We start from the raw sequence: 15,389 nt of genomic DNA on the forward strand, positions 1-15,389 counted from the left end.
ATAAACTCCTGAAAGATACTTCATAAAAGCAACATTATTTCATATATTGTTTTTTATTTTTCAATTAGAAAACCACATCTCACACCAAAAATCTAGGAGTAAAATTTTTTAACAATATGAATATTAAATATATATCCCAAGAAAGACCACGTTCCCCACAATGACAGAAACACCTCTCATCTTTCAAAACCAAGAATAAAGACAGGCACCTCAATCACTGCTGTGAATTTGCATTATTCTGGAAGTTTTAGCCAATGTGATAATATAAGGACTAAAATAAACTTTAGATATTACAAAGGTTTAAAACTTTTATAATTGTAATAACATTTTCTAATACCAGTATGAAAAACTAAGGTAATCAAATGAAAAACCATTAGAAATGATCAGAAATTAGGAAATTAGAATCTAATAAATACATAAAAAAGTCTTCCTCATATATTTACAAAGCTGATTAGAAAATATGGAGACATGATCCCATTCATATAACTCACATAAATAAATATGTATTATAACAAATCTAGCAGTGATTATAATAATCATTGCTATCATTTATTGAACAGCTATTACTATCTCAAACACTATGGTAAGTGTTTTTACATATATCTCATTTAATTCTCAATATTCTCCTGTAAGATAGACACTGTTATTTGTGTCATTAAGAAAACTTACACATTAGAAGGTTAAGTGACTTGCTTAATTTTATTTTACTAGTAAGTAAATGACAGAAATATTTAAATAATTTTACAACTTTACTGAGCAGCCTTAAAAAATGCCTGAATAAATTTAATAACATATTCTATCTCTGGATGGGAAGATTTAACATCATAATAAGTCAGATTCCCAAAATACATATATATATGTTAAATTCTAAAGGTTATTAAAAAGAATAAATAAGAAAGTATAACTCTAAAAGTATGCAGAGGGAAAAAATGAAGCAGTTGGAGGAGAAGCCTCCATCATGAATATTTGGATGTGTAATACAAGCCATCAAAAGCTGTGAAATTGTACCGAATGACTTGGGAAAATATTTATCATACATATTTATGTGAAAAGCCAAGATGCAATATTTTCTATGAGAGATTATTTTTTACAGCAACTGTATTTGCAGTACTGCCTCGTTCTCGTCGGTTTCTTTTGTGTGGTGGCTTCCACAGCTGCTTCAAAGGGGCTACACCTTCTAGATCGTTGAGAATGCCCTCGTTAATATTTTTCTGTTTCCTGGATTACGTAATGCCCATAGGTGGGATGAGCCACAGAGTCTTAAGTATGGTTATGCATTTTCTGGCTATTTTCCTTACGTTTCGTTGCAGAGGTATGTGTGTGTATGTACTGGATGCTCATTTGGGATTGAAGAGAGCTGTTTCCAGACTACGTGTTTTCCTGGCAGGCCTCATAGACTGAAAGCTTTGTCCTAGGTCTTATGGTCGATCATGAAAACTACTTCTCTATCAAAGTCACACAGCTAGACTACATTTCCCAGACCACCTTGTCAGGTGTGGTCATGTGACTAAGTTCTAGCAAGTGAGATGTCAGCAAAAGAGATTGGAAGGTTTGGAAGTTACCTTTAGAGCAGATTGTTTTCCTGATACAGTTCTACAATCATACAGTGGAGTCGAGATTACGCCTTCTCATTCCACAGCAGCAATGGGCCATGGGAGCAAAGAGCAAAATTCTTTCCATCACACCGTCGTATGAGGGTCAAGAAAGATCCTGTCCAGCTCATTCACCAGCACAGAGAGCCAGAGAATTAATTCCTAGCTCCCAGTGATCAGGTAAGTAAGGCTCTTGTGGACCATGCAGGCTAGTTTCTACTTGGGTTTCTGAAGGAAAGAGAAGCAAGCCCAGTTTCCTTTAAAAAGAAGAGCAAGGGTATTGGACAGCTGAAGAAAAAGGCTACAACGAAGTAGGATGTTACACCAGCAAGCTGTGGTCAAGGTGCTGCTAGACTTCCAGCAGGTTCGTCCCCTGCCCCGGTACCGAGCTGGCTTTGGGCCAGATTTTTCTGTTTCTCACTGAATGCAAGAGAGGCCTCTTCCAGCAGGGCAATGTGTTTGACCTGGACCCAAATAAGGATGTCTGGGTTATAAAAACTCTAGGTTTTTATGTTATGAGGGGTTTCTATGCTTGGAGCACTGTAGTGTGTATCTTCTGTGTGTTATCACATTCAAAAATCTAAAGTACAAAATCTAGCCTATTTTCATAGTCCAACTATTACACCTAGTTTACAACTGAGTACATGTTAAGTTCACTGCTTGTGGCCAGTTTCTCAACTGGGAAGAAAAAATAACAGAATTAGGGAAGAAACTAAAGGAAAAAGGCTAATATTCTCTTGGTTGGGCTGGAAAACATCTAGTGAACAAGAGATAGTGAGATACAGAAGGGGAGAAAGGATTTAGTGTTGATAAAAAAGACGGGCCTTGTATCATCAGACTATAAATTACATTATATTGGCATTGTCATTAATTTTTAATTTTTAGTGTGGTTTGTTGGCCCATTTTCCTAGCTATGAGGAATCCACTTTCACACTGGGAGAAAGGCCCTTTGTGGACCAAAGGGGTAGAGAGTGGGCTGACAGCTGTGGGGGGGGGTCCAAAGAAGTGTGGAGGGATTGAACAACAAGAAAAAGGACTCATGCACAAAGACAACAGTGTGGTGATTGTAGCGGAGGAGAGTGGAGGGAGGTGGGAGAGGGTGTAAGGGGAGTGAATGATCGTGGAGAAAATACAATAAAAATGGCAGAAAAAAAAGTCAGCTTTTTTCAAGCAGTCCAAAAGCCTGCAATTAATTTATGCCATGCAAATAATAGATGGGCATATTAAACAGAACAGCTGGCAAGTTTACCCTCTTATGTGAGTGGAATTGCCTTCTCAGACATACAACTGGAAAACAAATTAAAGTGCTTGGCTTCTAGCTTATAGCTCATGACCCCAAGATATTCTTCTCCATGGGTACAGTGGCATTAAGTTGAGCTGCCTTCTCCTGTCTTCATTTCTCTTCTTTGATGTGCAGAGAGATGAAATACATGAGCTGCTAGAGTCCCCAGCCTGCACCAGGGCACCTCCTACCTCTACCCCACCCATAGTGTACTTGCTGGAACTATAACTCCCAAGCTCAGCACCCTAACCCCAGCCCTGTCCTTCTATTTCCCTGTCTTTTTATTTTCTAGAAAGCATATTGGGGTGGCCTTGGTTTTCTGTTGTTGCACACCTTGGGTATCTTGTTCAAAAAGTAGAGGAGGAACAAGTTCTTTAGGAAAGAAGGTCTGCTTTCCTGCCAGTGTTCTAGCATCTGTCACCAATCATCTCTTTCTGGCACCATAGACCTTCCAAGCATTGGAAATCACATACTGTTGCAGTAACTGATTTGGTGTGTGTACGTGTGTGTGTGTGTGTGTGTGTGTGTGTGTGTGTTATAACTTACCTTTATTTTCTCTCCAAATTTTCACAAGAATTACAAGGGAGTTAATAATGCCAAAATCACCATCTTAATCAAGAAACATAACACTTTATGTTGAAAGAGAGCATAACATGCTTGATATTTTTCAACATAAATTATATAAGTGAGTTTAAGATTCTTATTATATACCCTATTTGATGTCCTTTTCTCAAGACTCTTAGCATATATCCTGTTTGATGTTCTTGTCTCTCGGTCTGCAGCTCTTAGATACTATGTAAATAGGAAAATGGTACACCATAGCTCAAGGACACACTTCTTTTGGCCCAAATACTCTGGCCTCTTAGTGAAAGCACTGCGCAAAGCTCCAGACTCCTGGGTCCTAATGGACAACTTTACGTTGAATGACAGGGAAGCATTCTCCTGCAAAACGCAGGAGCTCCCTCTCAGGAATGAAGTGAATCAAGGTTAATTTATGTTTCTGAACCTATTCTCTGCATTGTTGTGTGCTGACACAATGCAGTTTCTAGGAGACAACCCAAATAATACAGTAAAGCCCAACTTGAATGATATTACAAGCCAGGAAAAGCCATGATTAATTACCACTAAAGCTTGAAGGGCAGAAAGGAAGACTCCAGGAATTAGTTTAATTAATCACTTGGTTTAGAATTAATAAAATCCCTCTAAACTTGGTAAGAAAGAGGACTGACAGAGAATAAATGGTGTTTGCTATTCAGGAAATTGACACAAGCTCTTAATCTAGAAAACAACTGAGGCATCTTTGAGTTATTTGCTTTTATTTTGCTTTATTTTTAAAAAGTAAACAAAATTGACTCTGTTCCTCTGGGTTGTTTTTGTAGAACAGATAGCAATGCAGTTCGAGGGTTTCGAAGGCCTTTGTAAAGAGGTGGCTGTCTCATTTCTGCTGTGGACCACTCCTGTGCTACGTGTATGCTTGGCCCCCTTGGTGCTCATCAAACCCCCACAGAGACCGGCTGTGTCTTGACTGTGGGTGAAGCAGAAGCTCGTAATTAGACAGTGCAACTGACCAATGGACATACAACCAAAGCAAGCGACCCCAACTCCAAATTGCATGCTTCAGCGGGCACCCTAACCAGCCGATTGAAAACTCTCTTCCTTATCATCAGAAGGCAGAAAGCACCCAAGAGATCAACTTGAAGTTTATTAGAGAAATGATGATATCTCTGTGGGGCAGCTTTTCTCTCTCTCAACTGGATGGAATCAAAGTGAGATCCCTCACAGGCAAAGCTGTGTGTGGCTCCAGCTGGCCATCACACAGGCTGCCCTGTGGGCTGCCCCGACACACTGTCCCAGCAGAGCCTCTTGACCATGTATGTGCTCAGGAGGGAATACCGTCTGTGAGCACCACAACAGCAGTAGCTAAGGAGTGATGAAAGCTTCTCATTTCTCAGGCAGGGTGTTTTCATGTATTATCCCATTTGACCTTTTGACTTTTCACAAGAACCTCCTGAAGTTCTTGGAGGAGAACGTCTCCTCCTTACAGCTAGGAGGAGTAAGGCCAGATCTGAATTCAGGCTTACCTGACTCTAGACAAGATCACTGAGAGAAAAAGAAATACTTATTTTATAGAGCTTTTTATGATATGGAAGTCACCAAAGGTTCCTTAATTCAAAGTATAAGCATAAAGAGAAACATCATGGATAATATTTACAATCAATGATGGGTCATTATCTGTCTTATCTGAGGTTCCCCAAAACACAAGATAGACACAGGTATCATCAATGCAACCTCTTCTTTCCTAAATCTTCCCCCCAAACTGAAATTGTCGATTCATTTTTGCTAAGGAAATATCTTTAGAGTTTCACATTTCTAAATGAAAATCTGACCCATCACTTCATTGCAGATATCATTCAGGTTATCAAACAATGAAATGAACATAAATACTTTCAACATGATGATTATGCATCCACGTTATTTTGTGGGGTAAGTCCGTAAGCAGAACCCACCGAATTAGAGAATACTTCTAAAGTGAAACAAAAGTGAATATAGAGTAGAATGGTATTTTATGTAGAGATTAGTTTCTTATGTCAGCCTATAAAACAAAAATCATATACATTAAAAATCACCTTTAAAAACTCTTAGGAAGATGGCATGTTGGGAGCTATCCCATCTCACAAGTTCAGTACACCAGCATTTGATGAGACAGCTCTTTCTTCTTTAGGGCACGGATGGAGGAGCTGGTCTAAGCTTGGAACCGTATGTCTAAGAAAGATATACCTCCAAACACTCAAATGCCACTGGGTGTGGCTAAACACTCATTTCCTACCATTAATCCCGAAGCAAATGCTTATCAGGTGGGTTATTTTAGTTTGACTACTTCCCTGTCATCTCCTTGCCTTCTCCTTTTTTCTTTACTATCTCTCTCTGTGAAGTATGTTTAATTGAATTCATTAAAATTAGAAGTTCACATGACAACACAATTAAAAATAGGCCAAAGACCATAACAGAGACTTCACCAAAGAAGATATACAGATAGCAAATAAGCACATGAAAAGATGCCCCACACCATATGTCATCAGATAAATAAAATGAAACAATCACAAAACAACCATTGCACATCTATTAGAATGACCAGAATCCAAAACACCGACAACACCAAATGCTGGTGAGAATGTGGAGCAAAAGGAGCTCTTGTTAGTTGCAGGTGAGAATGCAGAATGGTATGAATACTCTGGAAGTCAGTTTGGCAGTTTCCTATAAAATTAAACATGCTCTTACCATGTGGTCTAGTGTTTGCACCCTTGCTATTTAGCCAAAGGAGTTGAAGACTTATGCCTGCACAAAAAACTTGCACATAGATGCTTATAGCAGCTTTATTAATAATTGCCCAAACTTAGAAGCGACCAGATGTCCTTCAGTAAGTGAGTGGATAAAGAACCTGGGGTACTAATGGGGAATGGGATCTTATTCACGGCTAGCAAGAAATGACCTATCAGACCATGAAATGATATACAGGAAACTTAAATGCATATTAGTAAGTAAAAGAAGCCAATCTGTAAAGGCTGCATATAGTCTGATTCCAACTATTCTGGAAAAGGCAAAACTATGGAGATCATAGAGCAATAGGTGGTTTGGGAGAGGGCCAGATGACTAGGTGGAGCACAGAGGATTTCGAGAACACTGGGACTACTCTATCTGACACTGCAGTTAGGAGCACATGTATCTAGACTTTGTCCAAACCCACAGAATGTACAACCCCAAGAATGAACCCTAGTGTAAACTATAGACTTTAGGTGATCATGACGGGTCAATGCAGATTTATCATTTTTAACAAATGTATCACTCTGGTGAGGAATGTTAATAACAGGAGGGACTATGCATGAAGTGAGACATGAGGCATGTAGGAAATCTCTGTAGCTTTTTCTGCATTTTGCTGTGAACCAAAAGTGCTCTAAAAAATAGAGGCTATTTTCTATAAGTGCATATAAGTGCATATTCACTGTACCTTGTTGATTCCTACATACAGAAGCATGAAACTAGCTGGTGACTCACTACAGCCTTGATTTGGTAAATGGTCAGATTGTATTGGAAAGATTAGATAAGGATTCATTCCTGTGTCTTCTACTAACTTAGCAAATAGCTTCACCATCTTACCATATGAGCCAGAATCCTTTAGAAATAATGATGATGATCATAAATTGAAGGTGATGATGAAAAACAAATAATAGGAAGGAGAAGGAGGAGGAGGCGATAGGAAAAAAGAGGGCCAGGGGGAGAAAGAAGAAGGGAAGAATGAAGAAGAGGAAGAGAGGGGGGAAGGGTAGGACAGGGTGAGGCAAGGGGAACAAGGAGCTAACAATATGTTTGTAGAACACTTATCATGTGCCAAGCAGTATGCTAATTGTTTATCTTGGATGGTAGGAGATCCTACAACAACCATATGAAGTTGGTACAGTTTTTATCACCCCCAATTTAAAAATGAGGAAACTACTGCTTAGTAACTTGCCTGAGCTAGTCTATGATATAGCCAGTGTTCAAACTCAGACAGCCTGACAAGGTAGCCTGTGCTCGTAGCAGTTATCACAGTGTGTGTCTGAGTCATCTCTGATTCTATCCTTTCCACCCACTCCTCCCACCACTGTAGTTTCTAACTGTCATCAAGCCACGAAAATTCTGCCTCTTGAAAATTCAGTTCCTCCTGCCTCATTGCCACTACCCCTGCTAGATCCAGGCTTTCACTTGGCTCTTAACAATTGATATGCGCCTAACTAGTCTTTCTTAGTCTGCCTAACTAGCTTCTCCCTTTTTCTAGTTTTCATTGCTTCAAACCATTCTACCAAGTGCTGTCAGAGTGACATTAATGAAAAACAAATATCTATTGCTCCCCCTTTTAAACCTGCTATGCAAGACTCCATAACTGCAGAAATATAGTCAAATTCCTTAATGAAGCATGCAGAATCTTCTGTGGTGTTGCTTCAGGCTACTCTTTCAACACCCCTCTCTTCCACATCCCCACACCTACTCCTAGCTCAGTTATGTCAAATGGCTCTCCTTATGTCATTGTTTATTCTGTTCCTTCTGCTTAGAATGTCTTCCTATCGCCCATGTTCAGATTTTTCTCTTCCTAGAAAACTCTTACCCCTATTTTGAATCTCACCTTTAATGATCACCTCTATTGTGATGTTATTTCTGGCCCCACTAGGTGACGCAGACTCTAACATCTCTATCCCCTCACAGTCGATAAGTCCACCCCAAGGACAATAATTAACCTCTTGAATGATGATTGCCTTAGGGGAAGCCTGTGGGCTCCAAAGAGCAATGACTATGTAACTTCAAAGCCCCCCCATCATCCAATCCCCAACTGTATATACTCGTATAGCCTTATCTCACCACATGTAACTGAAGCACTTGCCATCGTCAACCAAATCACATCCTCCTTATACCCCATCCTGTATGGCTTCTGTGCAATTCATTGGTCCAGCCATCTTTTCTATCTGGATAGATCCTGCCCCCCAAATCTCTACCTATAAAACTATTTCTACATTTTCAGGTCTAGCCCAAATAACAGCACCTCCTCAAAATTGTCAACACCCAGAGGTGGTCTCTTCTTCTTGGAAGAGACATTAAATTTCTGAACTTTGGCTTCATCTCCCTGTCACTTTATCATTTTCTTTTTTGTATCAAGCTTCTCTGTGTCCATGTCTTTGTCTCCCTGTTCTAAATCAGCCCCTGAGTATTTTACTAGAAATCAAATCTTTCTCATCTTTCACTTTCACATCAAATCTACTCATCTTTCCTTTCCTCCTGCTGCAAGCCCAGTCAGGTATGATAGATGACTGAGTAAATGTTAGTGACTAGCAACTGTTTCTCATACCCCTCTCATCCTCAAAATCCCCTTTTGCTAAAGGAAAGGCTCATGGCAGCAACAATAGGCTAAGAAATAGTTAATATTAGAAAATGGACTGAAGAGTGTCATTTGGTTGTGCTTCTGGGTCTAGCTTATGTCAAGACACAGTTTTGTCTGATCTAACTCTGTTAAACTGAGAGGTGATAACGCCTCACTGCAGAATAACAATCATTACAACTACACACACTTGTGTATACTAGGGTCTGTGCCAAACATTTTATCTGCATTTGTTGATTCTTCATAGCAACCTAATAAAGTAATACCGTTACTAATTTTACACCTGAGAAAACTGACGTATACAGAGGTTATGTAACTTATCTAAGATACCAGAGCTAAGTGGTAGAGCTGGGAGAAAAATCCATTTCTATCTGACTGAAAGTCAAACCTTTAACCATGAGGTTCTTTTCTTTAGAAGCTTCACTGTCTGGCATCAGGACCCAGCTAACTTAACATGGTAGAAGAAGAAGAGTAATGTCCCATTCTCTGGAGATTTATTTAAAGCAAAGTTTCTCAACTGGAACACTATTGACATTTTTGGCTGCATAGTTCTTTGTTGGTAAGGGTTGGGGGAGTCTGTTTTGTGCATTTCAGGATATTTTTGCAGCATTCTAGCCTCTACTTGCTAGATGTCACTTATACTCCTGCGCTTTTCTCCCACCCCCATTTTTGGATAATCAAAATGTTTCCAGACATTGCCGAATCACCCCTGCTGACAATGACCCGATTTAAAGGAAGAGAATGCCTCTTTGTTATGATAGCATGTCCTGATCACAATTCAAGCAAAATGCTATATAGAATGATATTGCAAGACATTGAACTTAAACTAGAATTATTGGCCTCAGCTGAGTGGCCGCAGGGCAGAGTTTCCTGAGGTGTTTTCTTTAACACTCGTGGCTGTTGAAACAAAGTGTACTGGGACCTTGGACAGTGGTTGGGACAGCTGAAGCAGTAACATAAATCTTCCCTCAAGAGGTAACTGAGGACCACAGGCATTCCTAAAACATTTTGTCTACATGAAGCCATCTTCCAACACTTTTACGCCAATAAAATCCAATTAAGATCATCATTGAGAGAGTGTTTTTCAGAGGAATAGCCATCAAGGAGCACTTTGACAGGAAATAGGAGGAAGAGGAGGAAGGGACCCCAAATTTACCATGGTGACAGAGCTATTTTAATGAATTGTTCCCATGTGAAATTTATTTTTATTTTATTTTATTTATTTATCTTTAGAGGGGAAGGGAAGGAGAGAGGGAGAGAAATATCAATGTATGGTTGCCTCTCATGTGTCCCCTGCTGGGAACTGGCCTGCAACCCAGACATGTGCCCTGACTGGGAATCGAACTGTGATCTTTTGGTTCTCAGGCCCGTGCTCAATCCACTGAGCTACACCAGTCAGGGCTGGACTTTATTTTTTTGAAAATTAGTATTAGGGGAGCTCCCTTACAAACCCTTCATCTGCCATCATCACAAAGAATGGAGGCACAGTTCTTGGATTTGGAAAATTCTACAGTCCCAAATAAAAGTTAGGAATAACTAAAGTATGAACAAAGGACAAATTAACTGAATTTGCTGAGGGATCTTTGCATTTTTTAAAGGGACAAAAGCGGAAAGTCAAGATTTATTTTTAAGCTCTAATGGTATAAACACAAGTAGTGGTTTTAGAATTCTTTGCTGGGAGTTGGTGCATTGAGGGCACTCTTGTGAGTACCTCAGACTTGACCTTGTGCTATACCATTCTGGTCTTCTTATTCACTGGATGAGATTCCATTATAAAAATGTAACTCTTAGACTAGCCCAAGTTTCAATCAATAAACACAAAGTAACCATGAATAGTACTCTAGGTGTGACTTACTATGTAGAGAGTGTGAGGAAAGTCAGCCATATGTTAAGTACTTACTCACATTTTTGAGGAATGTTGACATTGAAATTTACTGTTGAAATGACAATATTTTGTAAACGATGTGGCTTCTCCCCTTACTGGATCTGTGCCTTGGGGCATTGTCACTCAGTGTCTTTCAACCTCAGTTTCCTTTAAGATGAGGACAACAATACCTATATTGAAGAGTTGCTGAAGGCTAATGTGATTTATTTTCTCCTCTTTTTCCTTCTGGGTTTTCCTGTGCTTGCCAGGAAGGATGTAAACTATTTAAGGACATCACATGTGCTATTATTCCAGCACAAGGTTGTTTCTCTCCCTTTCTCTTTATTCACGGCTGCATTCATTCCCCCAGTAGATTGATTTTCTTGCTGCCAGCCAGTAGTTACATACACAAAGAAGTCCTGAATACTCAGCTCTATTCACTTTGGGCAGCTCTTTTATGTATTTTGTGCTGCATAAATATCTGTTATTTTCTATTATTTATGCCGCTGTCATTTCTATAAAACCCCGCATAACTTACACTTAGTCAAAAGAGGGACACCATTCAGTTTTCATTGGCTGACATTCCTTGGCATCTTTGGAGAAGCTGGGAGGCAATGCACTGAGCCATCCATAGAGAACTCAGCAGACTCTCGTCTTTATTCTCTCATTTTCTGCCCTGGCTGTCCAGGGTTCTATAGAGTAATGACCAGGCTGTCTAGGATTCTGTAGAATAATGGCCAGGATAGATAGAACAGAGCATAGAAACACAGTAAGAAAAGGAATCGATTACCAAGATAATATTTTTTGAGGCTAAGGTGCCATTTAAATGGTGTTTGACTGAATTTAAACTTTACTAGGGTCTCCATTATCTTAAAAATCTGCTATTTTGTTCTGTCCGAGGACTTGTGCTAACAGGAAGTAGCATTTCTTAGTAACTATACAGAAGAAAGCTGTGGGAATTCAGAAGGAGGAGACTGTTAGTCTCTCTCAAATAACCCATGAATTAAGCGGTGATTTTAAACATGAGCTCCCTGGATCCATAGGGTTCTTTTCTTTAGAAATGCCTATGAGGGGCCAACTCAGAAAACTAGGTAAGGGACCTGGGTTTGCAGCTCCAGGCCCTCCAATCCTACTTAAATCAGAGCAGCTCAGAGTTAATCTATTTTTAATATATTAAAATTATTCATGAAATTTTTTAGAAAGTAGTTATATTGCTAAAAAGACATTTGAACACATTTGAAGTGGTGCCTTTGGGGGTTTGTCTGGAAACCTCCAAACCCTAGACTAGACACATTTCTGGTTTTTGAAAAGCAATGACTTATATAGCTACAAAAATGCAAAGAATGCAAAGGATGTTCAGAGGGAGAAAATGAAAGTGGTCAGAAGTCAGAAGTGTCCCTGAACCAGGATACTTATAAAAACCAACAATTACTTTCTATCTTTCTCCACAGTGCAACTCCTCAGAAACATTGTATTTCTCACCATCTTCATGCTCATTCATGATTTAATCCAGTGTTACCCGCCTTGCAGCCTCATTGCTCCACTAAAAACAAAGGGTTCCTTGTAATTAGATGGAACAAACATGGCTCAGTCCTTACCTCACTTGACATCTCAGCAGCGTTTGACACTGATGGCCACTCCTTCTTAAAACCATGCAGATCAGTTAGACTCCATGGTCTCCAATGGTTCTGGCTGTCTTCTGCCCTTCGTCTGTCTTCCTTGAGGATTCTGTCTTCTTCTCCTATCCCACCAGTTCTATCTTGGTTTCTCTTATCTCACTGTTCTGTCTTCTGTAGTGAACTCACTCTCATGATTTCAACTACATCTAAGTTCTAATGACGTTTAAGTGTTTCTTCTAACTCTGAGCTATAGACCCACAAAGAATCATTTGTATTTCTCAAAGCCCTCTTATTTTCAAAATGCCCAATGTCTATTTCATTATCTTCCCTATTACCTCATTTTATAGGCATAGTTGTCCAAGCCAGAAATCTAAGTATCATTCTTGACTCCAGAATCTTCAACGTTTCCTTTCCTCTACTCCTCCCTCACATTAAATCAATCACAGGGCCCCATTTTTATTCCTAAGTATTTTTCATATATTTATAATTTTCTTCCTTCCCATTCCCAGTTCTTAAGTTAACCCCCCATCTTCTGTTCTCTGAATGACAGCTGTGACCTCCTGGCTGGTCTCCCAACATTCACTTGTTCCTTCTTCAGTCCAGTCTCCATACTTCAGGCAAATTGACCTTTCTAAAATGAAAATTTAGGTAAACCAATGCTTTCATACCCTCTAATGGTTTCTCACGTTTCCTCGGTAAATTTAAACTACTCTAACATGGCTTGTAAAACAGCGGCTAAGATTACTCCATCCTGGCTCTGAAGTGTCGTCTCTTGGTATTCTGCCAAAATCTGCATTTATGCATATTCCTTATTCTATGGCCTTTCTATCTGCTACTCATGTCTTTAACTGGAATGGTCTTCTCCCATATTTTTACTTTACTTGCCATGGCTTAGTCTTCAGATCTTGGTGCACTACTTACTACTTTCCCAAACTTCGATAAATTGCCCCCTCAGGTGCTCCTACAGCACCCTTCCTTTCTGTGCATGAGCACTTACCACATGGTACAGCCATTGTCTGTTTTCTACCTCCCATCCAGACTCCAAGCTTGAAGAAGACGGACACCTGTCATAGTCCTAGCATTTAGCAGTACATCTGGCATTCAGAGAAGAGCTCCCAAAGAAAGGAAAACAAATGACTTCTACACCACAAACGAGAAAGTGCCTTAAAGACTCAAGATTGTTGATGTTTGAGGCGCATAAAAAGAAGGAACTAAAATTAAGCAAAGAGTGACAAATTTGTTTCAGGCATGAAAAGGATCACTTTACCGTGGTTTGAAGTATGAGCCCTATAAGTCATGGAAGAAAACGTATGCAGGATTTAGGAATTGGTGAGATTAATGCATCTTTTGGATTAATGTAGTCAGGTTCAGGAATTGACCATGTAGTTGTTAAACTAGGCTAGAGTTTTTAACTGGACATCTGGGACTGACACAGGATAATAAATATTAGAGAGGAAAAACATAAAAAGTAACAGAGACTCTCAAATATAAGCCCTAAGCTTTTATTTGGGGGGTGGAACAGTGCCCAATCAATTAATGCCTTCCATAAGCAAGGGCTATGCGAGGTCCGCAATTATTCAGAAATAAGTAAACCACATTTCTTGGTTTAATGAGTTCACAACATCAAGACAAAACCACTACCACTAACAACAAGGAATTGAACTGAATTTTGTAAGCAAAACAGCTAAAACAACAATCAAACCAAGCTACTAAGAACGGATGGATGAGTAAGATCAAATCTGACAGAGGTGAGAAGTGAAAAAACTCTAGGAAATTCTGAGCAGAAACAGGAGCAATCATGAAGCAAGAAACATAAATTTTAAAAAAAGCATGGCACAGTCAGGAATGGCAAGCACATCCATGAAACCGATCATAAAGTTCATGGAGCGTGGCAGAGGGTGGTGAGGCAGAGAGACCCGTAAAACTCAGACTCTAACCCCCGAGTAAGGTGACTAAAGGCATTGGCTAAACACCAAGTTTTTGAAGGACATTTGTAACCTAATCAGATTTAACTTCCAGAAAATCTCCTCAAGTGATTGGAAGGTAGAGAGACTAGCAGAGGCAGAGCTTAGATGAGTACTAAAACACTAATCCAGGGAACTCTGGGTAACTTTGAACATAAACGGCTCACTCGCAGAGATGATGGAGTGTGTGTGGCGGGGGGAGGGGAAGCTGTGTGTGGATGGGTAGCGTGTTGGAGGTAGATGAGGTACAATCTCTCCTTCTCCAAATCTGAATTTCTCACAACAGGGGCATTAGCAGTCTTACCCTTCCACACAGTTGGAAAAGGTCACATTCCTGAATTGATTTCATGAGGCGAAGGGCAACTGGAGAAAAGATAATGAAGCATATCACAGAAAATATACTGGGCTATTTCCTAATTTTTAAGATGACTTTGTGCTATCTCAAGTAAATCCATTTACCAGGTTTCATTTTCTCTCTTCAGCACATCTTCCTAGGTGCACAGGAAGTGTTCTCATCAGAGTATTATATATGGAAATTTTAAATCCCAGGTATGTTCAGAATCCAAAGATCAATGCATTGTTAAAATATCGATATAACAGGAACAGCTGGCTTGTTCCCTTCCCTAAAAAATTAAAAACGTCTTTCTGAATGTTCCTGGCAGACCTGTCATCCCTTCTTCAAGCCAAATGACAAGTGAGTTATACAATGGGGCTTTGAAAGGTTCTAACCATATTGAACAGCAGATGCTCTGAAACCATTATTCAGAGAGTCTGCCCGGGCCCCCTATTGCCCTCTGATTCCCTTGAAGCGATTTATGACCTTCTCTCGCTTTGCATCAGTTACATTATGACTACATTAATCCGAAAGATGCATTAACCCCCCCCCCCGCTACTTCAATTTCTCTCAGTCCTCAGCCCCAACCATGCACACACGTGCACACACACACACATCACATCTCACCACCGCATATACACACATTGTGCTCTTTCATATATTGTCTAAAGCAGGATTATTTCAGGAATGTATGAGGACCGAAATGACTGGTTTGGTATACACTGAACTTTTACCTAATTCACTGGTTCTGGGCTTTTCTGCTTTTGTTCCATCATAAATCCTCCAGCAGCTTTCTTCTGGGAGGATAATGATCTTTCTACCTATTTCT

The sequence above is a fragment of the Sturnira hondurensis genome, unplaced genomic scaffold (assembly GCF_014824575.4).
Source record: "Sturnira hondurensis isolate 20B ecotype Veracruz unplaced genomic scaffold, ASM1482457v3 Scaffold0008640, whole genome shotgun sequence".
NCBI lineage: Eukaryota > Metazoa > Chordata > Mammalia > Chiroptera > Phyllostomidae > Sturnira > Sturnira hondurensis.